The 13,895-nt window shown below is 36.5% G+C and overlaps 1 long non-coding RNA gene across 8 annotated transcripts; it reads left to right on the top strand.

The window, feature by feature from the left end:
• Positions 1 to 1,254: 1,254 nt before the first annotated feature.
• On the top strand, positions 1,255 to 13,091 carry LOC119876136. Of its 8 annotated transcripts, XR_005356999.1 has the most exons (5): positions 1,255 to 1,396; positions 1,582 to 1,654; positions 2,886 to 3,109; positions 6,926 to 6,951; positions 8,087 to 8,101. It is a non-coding gene; the product is annotated as an uncharacterized LOC119876136 (long non-coding RNA). The 8 variants fall into 8 exon arrangements; XR_005357001.1 differs by lacking the exons at positions 6,926 to 6,951; positions 8,087 to 8,101 and adding an exon at positions 11,764 to 13,091 and having other exon boundaries at positions 2,886 to 2,979; XR_005356998.1 differs by lacking the exons at positions 6,926 to 6,951; positions 8,087 to 8,101 and adding an exon at positions 11,764 to 13,079.
• Positions 13,092 to 13,895: the final 804 nt, after the last annotated feature.

Below are 13,895 nucleotides of genomic sequence, written 5' to 3'. Positions count from 1 at the left end.
GGTTGACTCTTCAGGAACTTGGGGAATGATTTATATGGAGTGAGTATATTTTGGCCTGGTTCTGAAGGATGAGTAGGATTTGTCTGAGCAGAGAAGGAAGGAGGATAGTCTTAGAAAATGTAGGAGCAAAAATCCAGAGATAGACAGTGACAGGACTTTTTTGGATTTGTCTATGAAACTGGACTCAGAGGGTGGGTTTAGTAAAGTAATTCAGTCTCAGATTTAAGTAAGTTTTTATTTTATTTTATTTATTTGAGAGGGGGAGGAGCAGAAGGAGAGGGATGAGTAGACTCCTTCCTGAGCAGGGAGTCTGACTTGGGTCTCCAGCCCAGGACCCTGAAATCATGACCTGAGCCAAAGGCAGACACTTAACTGACTGGCCACTCGGTTGCCCCATTAAATTTAAGTTAAGCTTTTTTGAGAATGTTTCCTTAACAAGCACCAGCATGGGTCTTTCACATATGTTACCTCATTTAACCTGCCAGCAATATGGTGTGATATGGGTATCATTTGCCCTCTTGTGCAGATGCTATGTGGGTACACTTACAGATGACCACAGAGCCACATGGATAATGCAAAATATTTAAATTCATTGTCTGGAGCAAAAGGCACATCTGGGTTCACATATGGCCCATAAAGCACTCTTGTCAGCTTTTGGTATGTGAAAACTGAAATTCAGAGAGTTTAAGTAACTCACCCAGTGAAACACAGTGGCTATATCATAAGCCTAGATTCAAATTTGAATATCCTGAATCTAAGTCTGGTGGTTTTTTTCACTACATGATTTTCTTACCAGAAACATTGGAAAGGAAACCTGAAATGATAGGTAGTACTCAGATTGTAAATGGCCTTAAACATCTGTCCCAGGATTCAGATGGTGTTTAGTGATCAGCTGAAGACTCTCAGCAGGCAATAAAAGAATCAAAGGGGTACTTTGTGAGAGATGTAGGGTCATGGGGAAGAGAGTACAGTTTAAGGGTAGTGTTCTAAGGATTGAAGTAGGGAGGTAGAATGGAAATGGGATGTGAAAAATGGATGACTGGATATTGACAGAGCTGAGGAGAGAAATCAATCAAAGGTAATGTGTTCTTGTGCTAGTGAGGTCTTTCCCCATCCTCCCTGGCCTACTGGAAGGAACTGACATATACAGAAAGTAGTTGAAACTATGAGTGATTCAAGGAAAAAAAAATCTGAAGTCTCATGATGGAATCTATGTTCATGTAGCACAATTCACCTGATCACAAACCAGTTCCAGAATGTTCCATTGTCTGCATCAATAATCCAAGCAGAGATGTGCTGATTCAGAAATGTATCAGCTATTAAGATGGAGTGAGGCTTCAAATTTTAATATCAAAAACCAAAAAACCAGTCCAAATGTAGAGAACATTTTGGTTTGGTAAGTGAACATAACTTTGTGTGAAGGACTTCGCTAGATTAGTCTGAAGGAGAAACTATTTTTTTGTGTGTGATCTCATCAGTTTCTCTGTTTTAATGGGCTCTTTGCAATTGCTTATCTGCCAATACCCTGATTATACAGTTGCCCTTATAACCACAAATGGATACTTTTTTTTCCTCCTGCAGTGGAACTTCACAAATGCAGCTTCGAATTTGAAACTGGAAGATCTGATGGAAAGACAAGTACTAAATGCTCAAGGTACATCTGATGTGGCTAATCGGAAGCATTATATATCTTAGTAACGAAATGAGAAAATGGTAAACTTCAGTAAATTACTACTAATTAAACAATTTTTAAGTATAGTTAGCATACAATGTTACATTAGTTTCAGGTGTACGTGCTCACCACAGTGTAAATTACCATTAATTTAAAAAATCTATTGAATATAGAGGTAAATCAATTACTATTAATTTAAAAAATCTAGTGGGACGCTTGGCTGGGTCAGTGGTTGAGCCTCTGCCTACCGCCTAGGGCGTGATCCCGGAGTCCTGGGGTCGAGTGCCACATTGGGCTCCCTGCATGGAGTCTGCTTCTCCCTCTGCCTGTGTCTCCGCCTCTCTCTCTCTCTCTCTCTCTCTCTCTCATTAGTAAATAAATAAAATCTTAAAAAAAAAAAAAAAAAAAAAAACTCTGGGTGGCTCAGCGGTTGAGTGCCTGCCTTCAGCCCAGGGCATGATCCTGGAGTCCCGGGATCAGGTCCCACATCGGGCTCCCTGAATGGAGACTGCTTCTCTCTCTGCCTGTGTCTCTGCCTTTCTCTCTGTGTCTCTCATGAACAAATAAATAAAATCTTTTAAAAATCTTTTGAATATAGAGGTAAATTGAGTATATAATGTTGCCAACCCTTTCTGTTACCACCAACAGTGTCATTCAAATCCAATGTTGGGCAAAAATTGAAATGACCAGTGTAGCTTTTAGCTCAATTTGAAAAATATTTATCTCAATGTCCATCTTATTAAAACAGAAAACCTCTAAAAGCATGTTGGAAAGAAGATGATTGCTTTCTTACCTAATGGGATCCTTAATTGGGAACAGTTCATATATGATAAAATTAGAATATAGCAAAGCAAAACTAAAGGTAATGTAATATAAAATGTAAATGTATCTACCCTCTTACATTATTCAAAAGTAATCTGAGCTGGAATCCTGTTCAATGTGTCATAGATCTGTCCTACCCTCAATTCTATAAAGTACAGACAACATGTGGAAAAATATGATAAAGTGGGAAAGTATACCTGGTATTAAATAGGCTATGGATCACTGTACATCAGTTTGCTACATGCTAACAAAAATAATGTTTACTAGTTTTTCTTAAGGGAATATTCTAAGGTTAAAAATTGTTTGGTATTCTTTTCCAATATGAACCCTTAATCTGAATATTTGTGATATTTTGAAATTGAATATTTTCTTTCCTTTTTTTTTTTTTAAGCTACTGCATGAAGCCCTTTGACTCAAAGCACCAGTGATCGAAGACAAGGTCCTGCCATCCAAAAGGATTGTGTACATAGGGGAGATTGAAATTGGTGTGTAATGTTATTGCTTTTTTCGGTTCATAACTGCAAAGCCACGTGCTAATCGAGCAAGCCTGTGTGCACACATGAGCTCCCTGTCTGGGTGGTAGCTCAATTGGTCCCAGATCCCCTGGCTTTCTAGGTGGGTAACAGCCTGTGAGTCAGTCTTTTGTGTTCTATACCTTGATTTGGTAATGCTGTGAGAAAAAGGTTCAAGTCGTAGTAATATTTTTATAGCCAGAGTTAAGTCAGACAAGATTTTCACATGAAAGTTTCTCTACTGTCTTACTTTGATATACCGTACTTCTTTCTCTAAGGAGTGCCCACAATCTTTCCAAGCCTTATACAATTAATCTCATTTGTATTTTTTTCCTCCATGAAGTAACACAAATACAGTATTACATGGACCCCACACCACTGTTATCAAAGTAGAAACACAAACTTTGGATGTGATTTCAATATGATGCCTGTGGGAATAAGCTCCCACAGTGGATGAATTAGTACCATCTCTTACTTACTTTTTTTTTTTTTTTTTTTTTTTTTTTTAGCCTGGGATCCTGGATGGGGTGGGCCATTTTCTTCATGCATTGCTCCTGTTCACAATTTTCCCCCTTTCTTTAAAATTGCCGAAGCTTGGCTCTTGCTATTTGGGGTTGCTCGACCCTTCTGGTCTGCAAACGACTCCCGAGGGTGGAGGAGAGCTTCCTAAAGTTCTGAAGGAGAAAATTTAATCAGCAAAGTAATCATTTCTGTTGTGATGGAAAAAAAGGAGGCCAGTGTGAATGACAAAGCAGCTGTGGACCACCAAAAAAGTCAACTGGAATTGCAAGGAGGTGGACCTAAAAAAAAAAAAAAAATTGATCCAAAGGCATAGCTTTAAAGGGAAAATGAATCAGAAAAGAGCTCTGAAGTGCTAGAATGCAATGCCTAATAACTTTAAATAGTCCATTGGGTCTTCCGGAATTTTTTTTGTTCTTCTTCAAGAATAATCTGCTTACATCGTTAAGACCTCAGCTAAGCTCAGTAACACAAATTACCAGATGTTGTATCCCAGAGTTTTTCCATCAAAAGACCAACCACCAAGCTTGTTGAAAGAGAGAGGTCATTGTCCCTCCCTGGCTATAAAACTATTTTTGCAACTCCTAACAAATGAAATGAGAATACCTTTCAGCTGTCGAAGGAAACTATCTCCCGTTCCTTCGAAGTCTCCCTGCTTCGCTTTGTTATTTTCTAATAATGCACTCATGTGTAAGCTAATAATGTGAACAGAGGGAAAATGAAGAGACTTAAAAAAAAAAAAAGGAAAAAAGCAGAATGAATTAGGGCAATTGAGGTCGCTCTGTTTCATTTTTTGCTGGAAGGATTTTAGCCCTAGTTTTTACCTTATCGCTTATTACACAATTTACGATAAAATGAGATGTGATTCCATTCTTATTGTTGTGCTATAGCCTATTGAACATGCATATATAGAATTCATTTCAGATTTAAACACTATCTTAATTATAAGCTGAATAAAATGGACAACCTATCGGGTTCTCTAAATTGCATTCGAACAAATAGTTTCATTTTTTATCACATTTCTACCGATGACATATTGGGTATAATAATGTTCAGGGAATATTCTGTTTTTATGCAGTGCCTTAATTGGGACAAAGTATTTCCCATGTGACAACTAATAGTTTGTTTCTGACTTACAAGTTTGAGAACTTGAACCATATGTCATGCCTCGCAATGTTTTTCACGGTGTTCTGCCTCAATAAAATTACCAAGAAATCTTCCTGTTTTAAAATCACCTACAAATGATAGAAGTATTGCATGATGAAAACAGTAATTATATCACATGTGAGTTTCTATGTTTTTTAAAAAATAATGTCATTGTTGCTTGTATTTAAGATTCATGTATAGAAACTTCCAACAAAACCCATGCACCAAATTGGAAATATTGCAAGAAATATTCTAATGGGGTTTTAAAATGAAAAATACATTTAATAAGATATGAAATACAATTTTTAAAGAAAGCATGTATGTGTATGAACCTAAAAAGTTTAGTCTTACTTTTATACTTACTTGCTACAAACTCTGAAAATTTCTGTAAAGAAGAGTTATATATGTGATTAAACTTATATTTTAGCTATTTGGTATAGTCCTTCCAAGTATAAGCTGAATTAGCCTAATAATATAGGTCTTACTTGTCAAATTATGATACAGTGTATTCTATAAAAACATTGATTTATATTCATAGGATATTTTACAACACAGAATAATCATGTTTAGAAAAACTATTAGAAATTGTAGGCAACATAGGATTTGGTAATTGAATGTAGATTTTAATATGTGTAGCTTTTGTTGAAGAATTTCTAACATAAAATGACTTAAATGTAATTTTAAGTATCAAATAATAAACTATTTCAAGAGCAACAAGGGAAAGCAAAATAATTAGCACTTAGATATTAATTGTTTATTAATGTGTTAAATTTTCCAAACTGCCCCATTTACTTCTAGGTAGTTTTATATAGGACTCAGAGAAAATTTAATATGCATATAAATAAACACCTACCCACATACTTTAGATTTTTGTCTTCTTTATAAAGTTCCCAAGCAGCATCTATTAAAAAAAAAAAAAAAAAAAAAAAACAACAACAACAACAACAAAAAAAAACTGGCGGACTAGTCATTTAGAATAGAGCCTGGTATTTTCTGAACTTTGCACCTAGACCACAAAATAAAACAGTTGTCCCCAAAGACCTGAGAGTCACCCTGTCCCCCAATGTCGTCTTGCAGATACTTTTTTTTGAACAGTCCAAATGAAAGTCGATTCATTTCTCTCTTTCACTTTGACTTTAAGCTAGGGAGTGGGGGTGTCCAACACACACATGCGCGTGCGCACACACATACACACACAAATATAATTTTTAGTCATTTTTTTTTCAATTTAAATGATTTGCTATCACAGTTAGTCCATCTTTTATCTCCAAAATAGTTTCAACCCTGTTAATGTGTGCATGTACTTTTTCTTATCAGCCTCTCAGCAGCATTTGTGATTCATAGCAGCCATCAAAGTGATAATAAACTCATTCACAATACTAACAAACACGGGGCTCCCAGTTATTTACGAGGCAAATTCACGGCAAGGCTGGGCTTCGGAACAGGGGAGAATCAAGATGGTGTTGATTGATAAATTGACAGGTTAATTTACAAGTGGATAATAGGAGTTAGACCCAGAGGGAAAGAGGGAAGGTCTGGATTCTAGCTTGGTTGCACTGCCATCTGTCTTATGCTCAGAAATCTGCAGGGCTGCTGGCTGTCAGGATCAAATACATCCGCCTTCTTCCCAACTTAAAGACAAAGAGCTCCATTTACTGCTGTTTGATGGGCTTGTTGCCTTGGTTCTTCACACAATTGACCTCAATGTGTCAAAAACAGTGCCCCGTCCCAGTGTGTCTTAAAGTACCACTTAGAGCATGATTTAGAATGTTATTCTGTCAGCTTTGCAAAATAAACAATGAACAAAATTGTTTTCAAGACAATATTTCACAAATATTAATTGTTGTTTGATTGTTGATGGTTGAAATGTATTCTTTCAAGGTTCGGGGGCCCCTGATATGTCCTTGTTTGAAGGTGCGCATCTAACCCCCCCAATACCCACCTTTTCTTTTTTATCTTTGGTCTTGGATGGTAGCTGCTCTAGCTGTTTACAACGTACGCGAAAACAAATCGTGTGAATCTCATATCAACCTCCCCTATCCTTCTTGTTCTTCCAGAGTTTTGTTTTTGTACATTTTGAACGTATTTGCGAATTTAAAAAACGAGTTCACAAAGTACTTCGGAAGATGGAGTATTAGTACAGTTGTTTATTTTTCTCTTTCAAGGGAACATTTTATCTTATAAGTCAGCCATTTATGTTATTAGTTTTGGAGGAGAAAAATCTTCAACAGTCAATTTTGTTTTCCTCCTCTAGGTCTGGTATAACAGGAACATTGCATGGTAAGTCGTCAGGATAGTGCCCCTTTATTGGGCTTATGCCACTGTTAGATAGGAAATCCGCAACTATTGCCACTTGAGAAAGAGCCTAGTCTTTGGTCTTTTAAAATCAGCTGGTTGGAGACTGTTAGAAGCACTGGCTGTGCCCCGTGCCTCCCAGACAGCAGGCTTTTGGGTCTCACTTGCCAGCGCCTATAATCAAGAGGGCTGAAATTCTCCGCTCTTGACCTGAACTCTTCCTCCCCATATCGGCACGTTGTAAGCAAACACCCTTCTAGGATCTGAAAGTTCATTTAATGCTTAGCTAATGTTAAAACTTGGTAGATTTGAACAAATACTGGGTAGTTCAACATGTTTTGAAAGGAAATTCAAAAAGGCACAAAAGAGCATGTCTGCTCAGCTTCTGTAATTCATTGCAGAATGCCAACACTAATATTTTTTAAACAAATTGTCTCCTATTCATCAAGGTATTAAAATGAACTATTAAAACTGTGCCTTTAAGTTGAATAACACAAGAAAGCCTATGGAAAATATCTGATCAGGAATGAATGTCAGAAAAATAAAAACAAATAACTTTGCATGCATGGAATTTTATGGTGTCACAAGGTTAAAAATGTCTCCTTAAAGGGTAAATATCCTTTGAAAAGAAAATGCATTTATGTGTGAATAGGAGGTTGAATGGCTCTCGCTGCTTTGTTTAAAAGTAGACAATCATCTTTGTAATTTTTTGGCAAGTTGTATATTTTTTTAAAAAAGACATAAAATATCATGGTAAGTTTAATTTCAGATTGCTAATTTTTCTCGATGTGGTGACTGTTTTATCAAAAGGATATCTTTTAGCCAGATAAGGATTTAAGTAGTTTTTAAACTTCATAATATACTCAGTAAACCTGAATTGTTTCTTTAGACTGAAGCAAGGTGTTTTCTTTTCTGAGGACTAGTAAATATCACATTACATAATGTCTTTCTATTTAGAGACTTAATGACAAGAGAAATCTTATGTAAAATAGAGGAATAATTGATAGCCGGCTTACAGAAACATGTGATTTTATACCATATTTCTAGAGGGAATCTACTGGGAGATAATTGTGTTCAAAATTCAGTCTAATGTTAGTTTCACCCTATTTCTAAATTCCAGTGGTAAAATTATCGGAGTTACGCAGACACAGTCTCCGGTGTGTTATACTTTTATAACTTCAAATATGTAAGTTTACTTCCTAGAGATTTATTTTAGTTAATATTTTTAAAAGCCCATGCGATCCCACTAGGCTATGGCCAGGCTCATTTTAATCAGAAGCACGTTGATATAAAAGAGAATAAAAACCCAATGCAAAATGGACAGGCACCGCTTATTTTATGTGTCTGCAATTTTGAATTCTTTTTAATAAGACACATTCCCTTCTGTGGAAGCTGAGGAGAGATTTTCTGCCTTTTTCTCTCTGCAGGCACCAAAAGAAATTCTGAAGTAAAAAACAAAACAAAACAAAACAAAAACAAAAAACACAAAGATATCAGATCTAATATCCCACCCAATTTCTGAGTTAAGCCAGTGACAGGTATGTTTCCAAGCAAGACTATTTAGACACATTGATTTTTGTTGTCACTTTCTTCTTATTTCATATGTCACATCAAGGCTTGGAAATTAGATGAATGTAAGAAGGGTCCGCTGATCATTGTTCCTCAGGAGGAATTTTCAAAGTCAGCTAGCTGTGCTTGATAAAAGTGGCCCTGTACAGAGCTCCACTCTGCCTACAGGGAAGTTTAGGCAAACTCCATTTTACCACTTCACTCGTATTACTGAGATTCCTGGTTGTCAAGTAGGCATCTATGTAACTGAAGTCTGGTAAATCTCAAAAGTAAAATGTTAAGGGAAAAAAAAGAGCTTAAATCATCTTTATCCCTCTTACTTCAAAGTCCTTTGAAATGAACGAGGAACTCCAATTCTGGTAAACAAATTTTATGAAGTAAGTCATGCAGGTAATTCTTTCTTCAATTGTATGCTTCCAGGATAACATGTTGACATCCAATCTTTGTGTTTTGAAGAGTTTGTAATAATAAATAGAAATCAATGCTGGAGACTGAAGGGTGCATCAATTATGTTTCTTTTATTTCCCAGATTCTTTCTATGTTGTGTCTATCTGTCCCTGCGATTTTTTTTTCGCATTTTAAAGCATACCGTTGTTTAATTGGCAACATAGATTCTGAGTGCTGATTGAGCCTAAATTATATTTGACAGAAATAAAAATGGTTGCTTTATTTTATGTGGAATATGAAGTCTTATCTTGAGTTTGAATAGGGAGATTATTTTCTTTGGTATACCATACTTAAAAAGAAATTTCAGATATGAAAAATTAAAAATAAATAAATTTTAAAAAGTCCTGTAACAGATCATTTGGCTCAGGAGAAAGAGAAAAATAAGTGATCAAAATAGTTGAAATATAAGAAGGGCAATGGGCAAATATAAAAAAGTTTAAAAATTGAAATATTAGGAAAAAGAGGGACTTTATTTTATTCCACTAGAAATATGTTCCTTCCCTCTATCCTTTATTCACTATAGAAAGGGGGAATTCAAAACAGACTGGTGAAGCTGCAGAAGGAAGCTGGTTTGGAAGTGTAAGGGTGAGCACTCTGCTTAGTTCTCAAGCAGACGGGATTCATGGCTCCTGGACAGACCATGCAGATTTCATGGCCAGAGTCTCAGTTCTGAAACATTGCATAGAGGTCTGGGGAGGAGGAAAGGATCATGGATACCATCCTAATATAACGGAGAGATCACCTTTTCAGAACATTTACAGTTCCTTTCCCACCTGTGGTCAATCTAGAGTCTTCAGGAAATTTTATTTGAGCCCATGGGGAGAGAGCGCTGGCTAAACTGTAATTTCCTATGATTTGAAATATGGCATTTGCAGGCCTCCCGTGTGGGATCACCCAGAAAAAAAACAAAACAAAACAAAAAAACCCCAAAACAGGCTCTATCTTTTAAACGTGGCTGAATACCCAGTAATTTTTAACATAGATTCCCCTTAATACATTCTCCTCTAAAAAAAAATATGTCCACGTAATTGTGTGGGCATTTTTGGACAGTGGCATGTTGGACTATGTTAATTTTTTATTAACACGATATTTTTAGCCTAAATGAAATGTTTCTCCTAGTCATGTTATTTCAAATAATGAATTAAATTAATTAATAGAAAAGAATGTTAATATATTAATATAAATGAGCATTTATGGAAACTAAGATTGAGGTCAAATGCTAAATCAGAGAACAAGTAAAAAAAAAATGTGGAATTTCCCAGAGTAAAAATCATATACATTTAAAGTGTTAAACCTGGGTGATGCTATGGTTCTACCTTCGCCACAACTTTTACAGGGTAGGAAGCTAAAACCCAGAAAGATAAAATGAGGTCCCAAGTTCTCATGGATAGTTTATGTCAAATCAGTGGCCAGGATCCAAGTGTGTGGACTCCCAGACTGGGTTGGTTCCCACAACAGCATGCTGGAGACAGTTCCGGTGGCTGTACAATTATAGGGGCTACAGTGAGTAAAGAAAGCTTGCCATCGAGCCTCGGTTTTTACCATCTCTAAAATGGTGACAAGTGCTCTGTTCTGAACATTAAAAAAAGGCTTTAAAAATGTAACTGAACATTGAATTAATGGAGAGGAAATTAGAGAAGAACAAATGTGATATCATTTATGACAAATGTTGATTCTTTCATTCATTGGTAGGAAATACAAGGTGGGAATGCAGGTTGACCATGGCGATGAGCATCCTAGAATATACCTTTGCAAAGTTATGGGGGAGTTATGGCTCACTATCTCTTCTATGAACACACACACACACACACACACACACACACAAGCATGTGGATTCTTAGAGAAATCCTTCTGCCATGTAACTATTTTGAATTTCATTGAATGGGAGCAGAGTTTGGGGCATAAGGGTCAATCTCCCCTTGGGAAGAAATTAAAGTCTATATTTCCCTTCTCAACTTCTGAATTGTAGTGACCCAAAACTGTCCTTGATGAATTCTCAAGATATTTGAACCTGTCCAGAGAATCAGACAGTGCGTGTGTGGTGTGCATTCATGTGCGTGCACGTGCATGTATGTGCAAGCAAATGTTTGTGCATTTTGGGAGAGGAGGGTAGCTAGTGTGGTTATCTGGCACTTGAGAAAGGAGCCAGCAAGGAGGTGACACACAATGGGAGGAAATGTAAGGTATTTTGACATAGTTTTTTAAAATAACATTGACCCTTGAACAACACGGGTTGAACTCCCTGGGTTCTCCTGTATGCACGTTTTTTCAATAAATACAGTACAATATTGTAATGTATTTTCTTTTATGATTTTCTTAATATAATTTTCTCTAGCTTGCTTTATTTTAAGAATACAGCATAAAAACACATATAACATACAAAATATGTGTTAATCAGCTGTTCATGTTATCTGTAAGACTTCTGGTCAACAATAGGTTACTAACAGTTAAGTCTCTGGGGAGTCCAAAGTTATAAACGAATTTTCAACTGTGCAGGGGGTTGATGTGCCTAACCCCCACCATGTTCAAGGTTAACTATCCTTAAATTGGTGTAGGGTCAATCTTAGATAGGAATCAGGATCAAAATACCTGAGAGATTGGGATTGAGTTCAAGTTACGTGTATTCCCAAGAGCAATTGAAAGACGGAAACTTCTGTTCATCTTGGGCTGCTTTGGCAGGCTAGGTGAACCCATGGTTCAAAAAACAAATGGATTTCACTAAAATGTCATTCATTTGCAGTCAAATTTACATATTCATATTACTTCGGTGTTTCTCCATAGCTCTGCTTGGTGATGATGGTGATGGTGATGACGAAGATGATAGCATTTATACAGTGCTTGTTATGTTCTGAGCACTTTATCATTTGTATTAGACAAGCTTCTTTAAAGAAACAGAACCGGTAGGAGATAAAAAGAGATTTATTATGAGGAATTGGCTCATGTGATTATGGACACTGAGAAGTCCCACAATTTACTGACTACAAACTGAAGACCCAGCTGGTGGTGTAATTCAGTACAAGTCCAAAGGGTCAGAGAAGATGAGAAGAGATGTCCCAGCTCAAGCATGCAGCAGGAAGCAAAAAGGGCAAATCCCTCCTTCTACCTTTTGTTCTATTCAAGCCCTCATTGGATTTGATGATGCCCACCCACACTGGGGAGGGCAATCTACTTTACGGAGTCCACCGATTCAAATGCTAATCTCATCTGAAAACACTCTCTAAGACATACCCTAAAATAATGTTTAATCTGGACACCCCATGGCCAGTCAAGTAGACATATAAAATTAACCATCACAGATTTCATCCTCTCCACCACTTGTGATAGATTCTATTACTATTGCTATTTCATAGAGGAGGGCATAAAAATTAGAGACATTGGATAAGTTTACCCAGTATCCCCTAATGAGTAAATGATGGTGGTGGGATTCAAACCCAGGGAGTCTGATCTAAAGACAAATGCTTAATCACTACACAGAGATTCTCTTTTTGTTAGAAAAACAGAGATAAATTTTTATTGTGGATGATTAACAAAGAGAACTATGTATTCAGTGAATTGTCAGGAAAATTGTTGAATTGTCATGAGATCAATTCAAATAGATAATGTTCCAGAATTATCCTCTTCCCTCCCTATGTCCTACACTCACTGAAAGATTTTATTCACATTTTCACACTGTCTTAATCCCTTCCCCCACCCACTCCATGATAGTCAGGGCAAGGTATAGTTCATGTTTCTTCGAATTGGTACATTTCTTTTTTTAAGATTTTATTTTTTTATTCATGAAAGACACACAGAGAGAGAAAGGCAGAGACGTAGGCAGAGGAAGAAGCAGGCTCCGGGCAGGGAGCCCGATGTGGGACTTGATCCTGAGACCGTGGATCACGCCCTGAGCCAGGGGCAGGTGCTCAACCGCTGAGCCACCCAGGCGCCCCTGAATTGGTATGTTTCTTGACATGAGTTTTCTGACACATCTCATTTATTTATTTGATGTGGCAGTTAGGAAACTCTGCAGTAAGTTTTATGCCATTTCTCATATATTTTTTAGACAACTCAATAAATGATAATGTGTGTTTGGGGGGATTTTAATGTCTATGTGGGTCATTTTGTTTTTCTATTTCTAGTCCTATGTGGAAGGAAGATAGGATTGAAGGAATATTTGAATATATGAACTTCAGGTATCCAGAAAAATCTTCCAAGAAGTGAGATGGGAAACTATTTTTAATCCACTTCTTTTTGAAGATAGCTAGCTAGTGAATCTATAAACTATAAATGCCACATTATGTTTTCTAATTATAATAATACATGTCCAGGATAGAAAATCTCACCACACAGGGAGAACCACCACTAGTGTGGATATCCTATTGTGAATCTGCAGTTAACAAATGTCAGTAACTATATTATTGCGTGTGTGTGTATATGTGTGTGTGTTGTACAACTGACATTTTGGCAGATTTGGGTTCATTCTATGGTACTGTTTCATAACTTGTTTTTCCCATGTAACAATATATTTTGAGTATTTCCCCACATCATTATGTATTCTCCCAATTATTTTCAAACAATCTCACAACAGGATTCACTTCATTGCTGATCTCCTATAAGTAAGAGTTCATCTTGTGCATTTAAATGTTTATTTACATGTAGCACCATAATCCATGCAATCTTGCATAAATCCAGCTATGTAATTATGTTCATGGACTATTATTGAGGGGATTATTTCTCTTTTGCAGCATATTTAAGCATATCTTGAATATGGAAAATTCATTCTTATAACAAAATTATATATCAATAATTTCAGACTCAGTTTACAAAACTTTTTCCTTACCTGAAGTTATTTGACACCTTTGGCCATGGAGCCACCTGAGACAAGAGCTACGATTTCTCCTAGGTTTTCATGGGACTCCAAAAGAAATTGAATC

This window comes from Canis lupus, chromosome 3 (assembly GCF_011100685.1).
Source record: "Canis lupus familiaris isolate Mischka breed German Shepherd chromosome 3, alternate assembly UU_Cfam_GSD_1.0, whole genome shotgun sequence".
In the NCBI taxonomy this organism is placed as follows: Eukaryota; Metazoa; Chordata; class Mammalia; order Carnivora; family Canidae; genus Canis; species Canis lupus.
The sequence above is the reverse complement of the archived record's forward strand: the minus strand, read 5'-3'. Positions and strand labels throughout refer to the sequence as shown.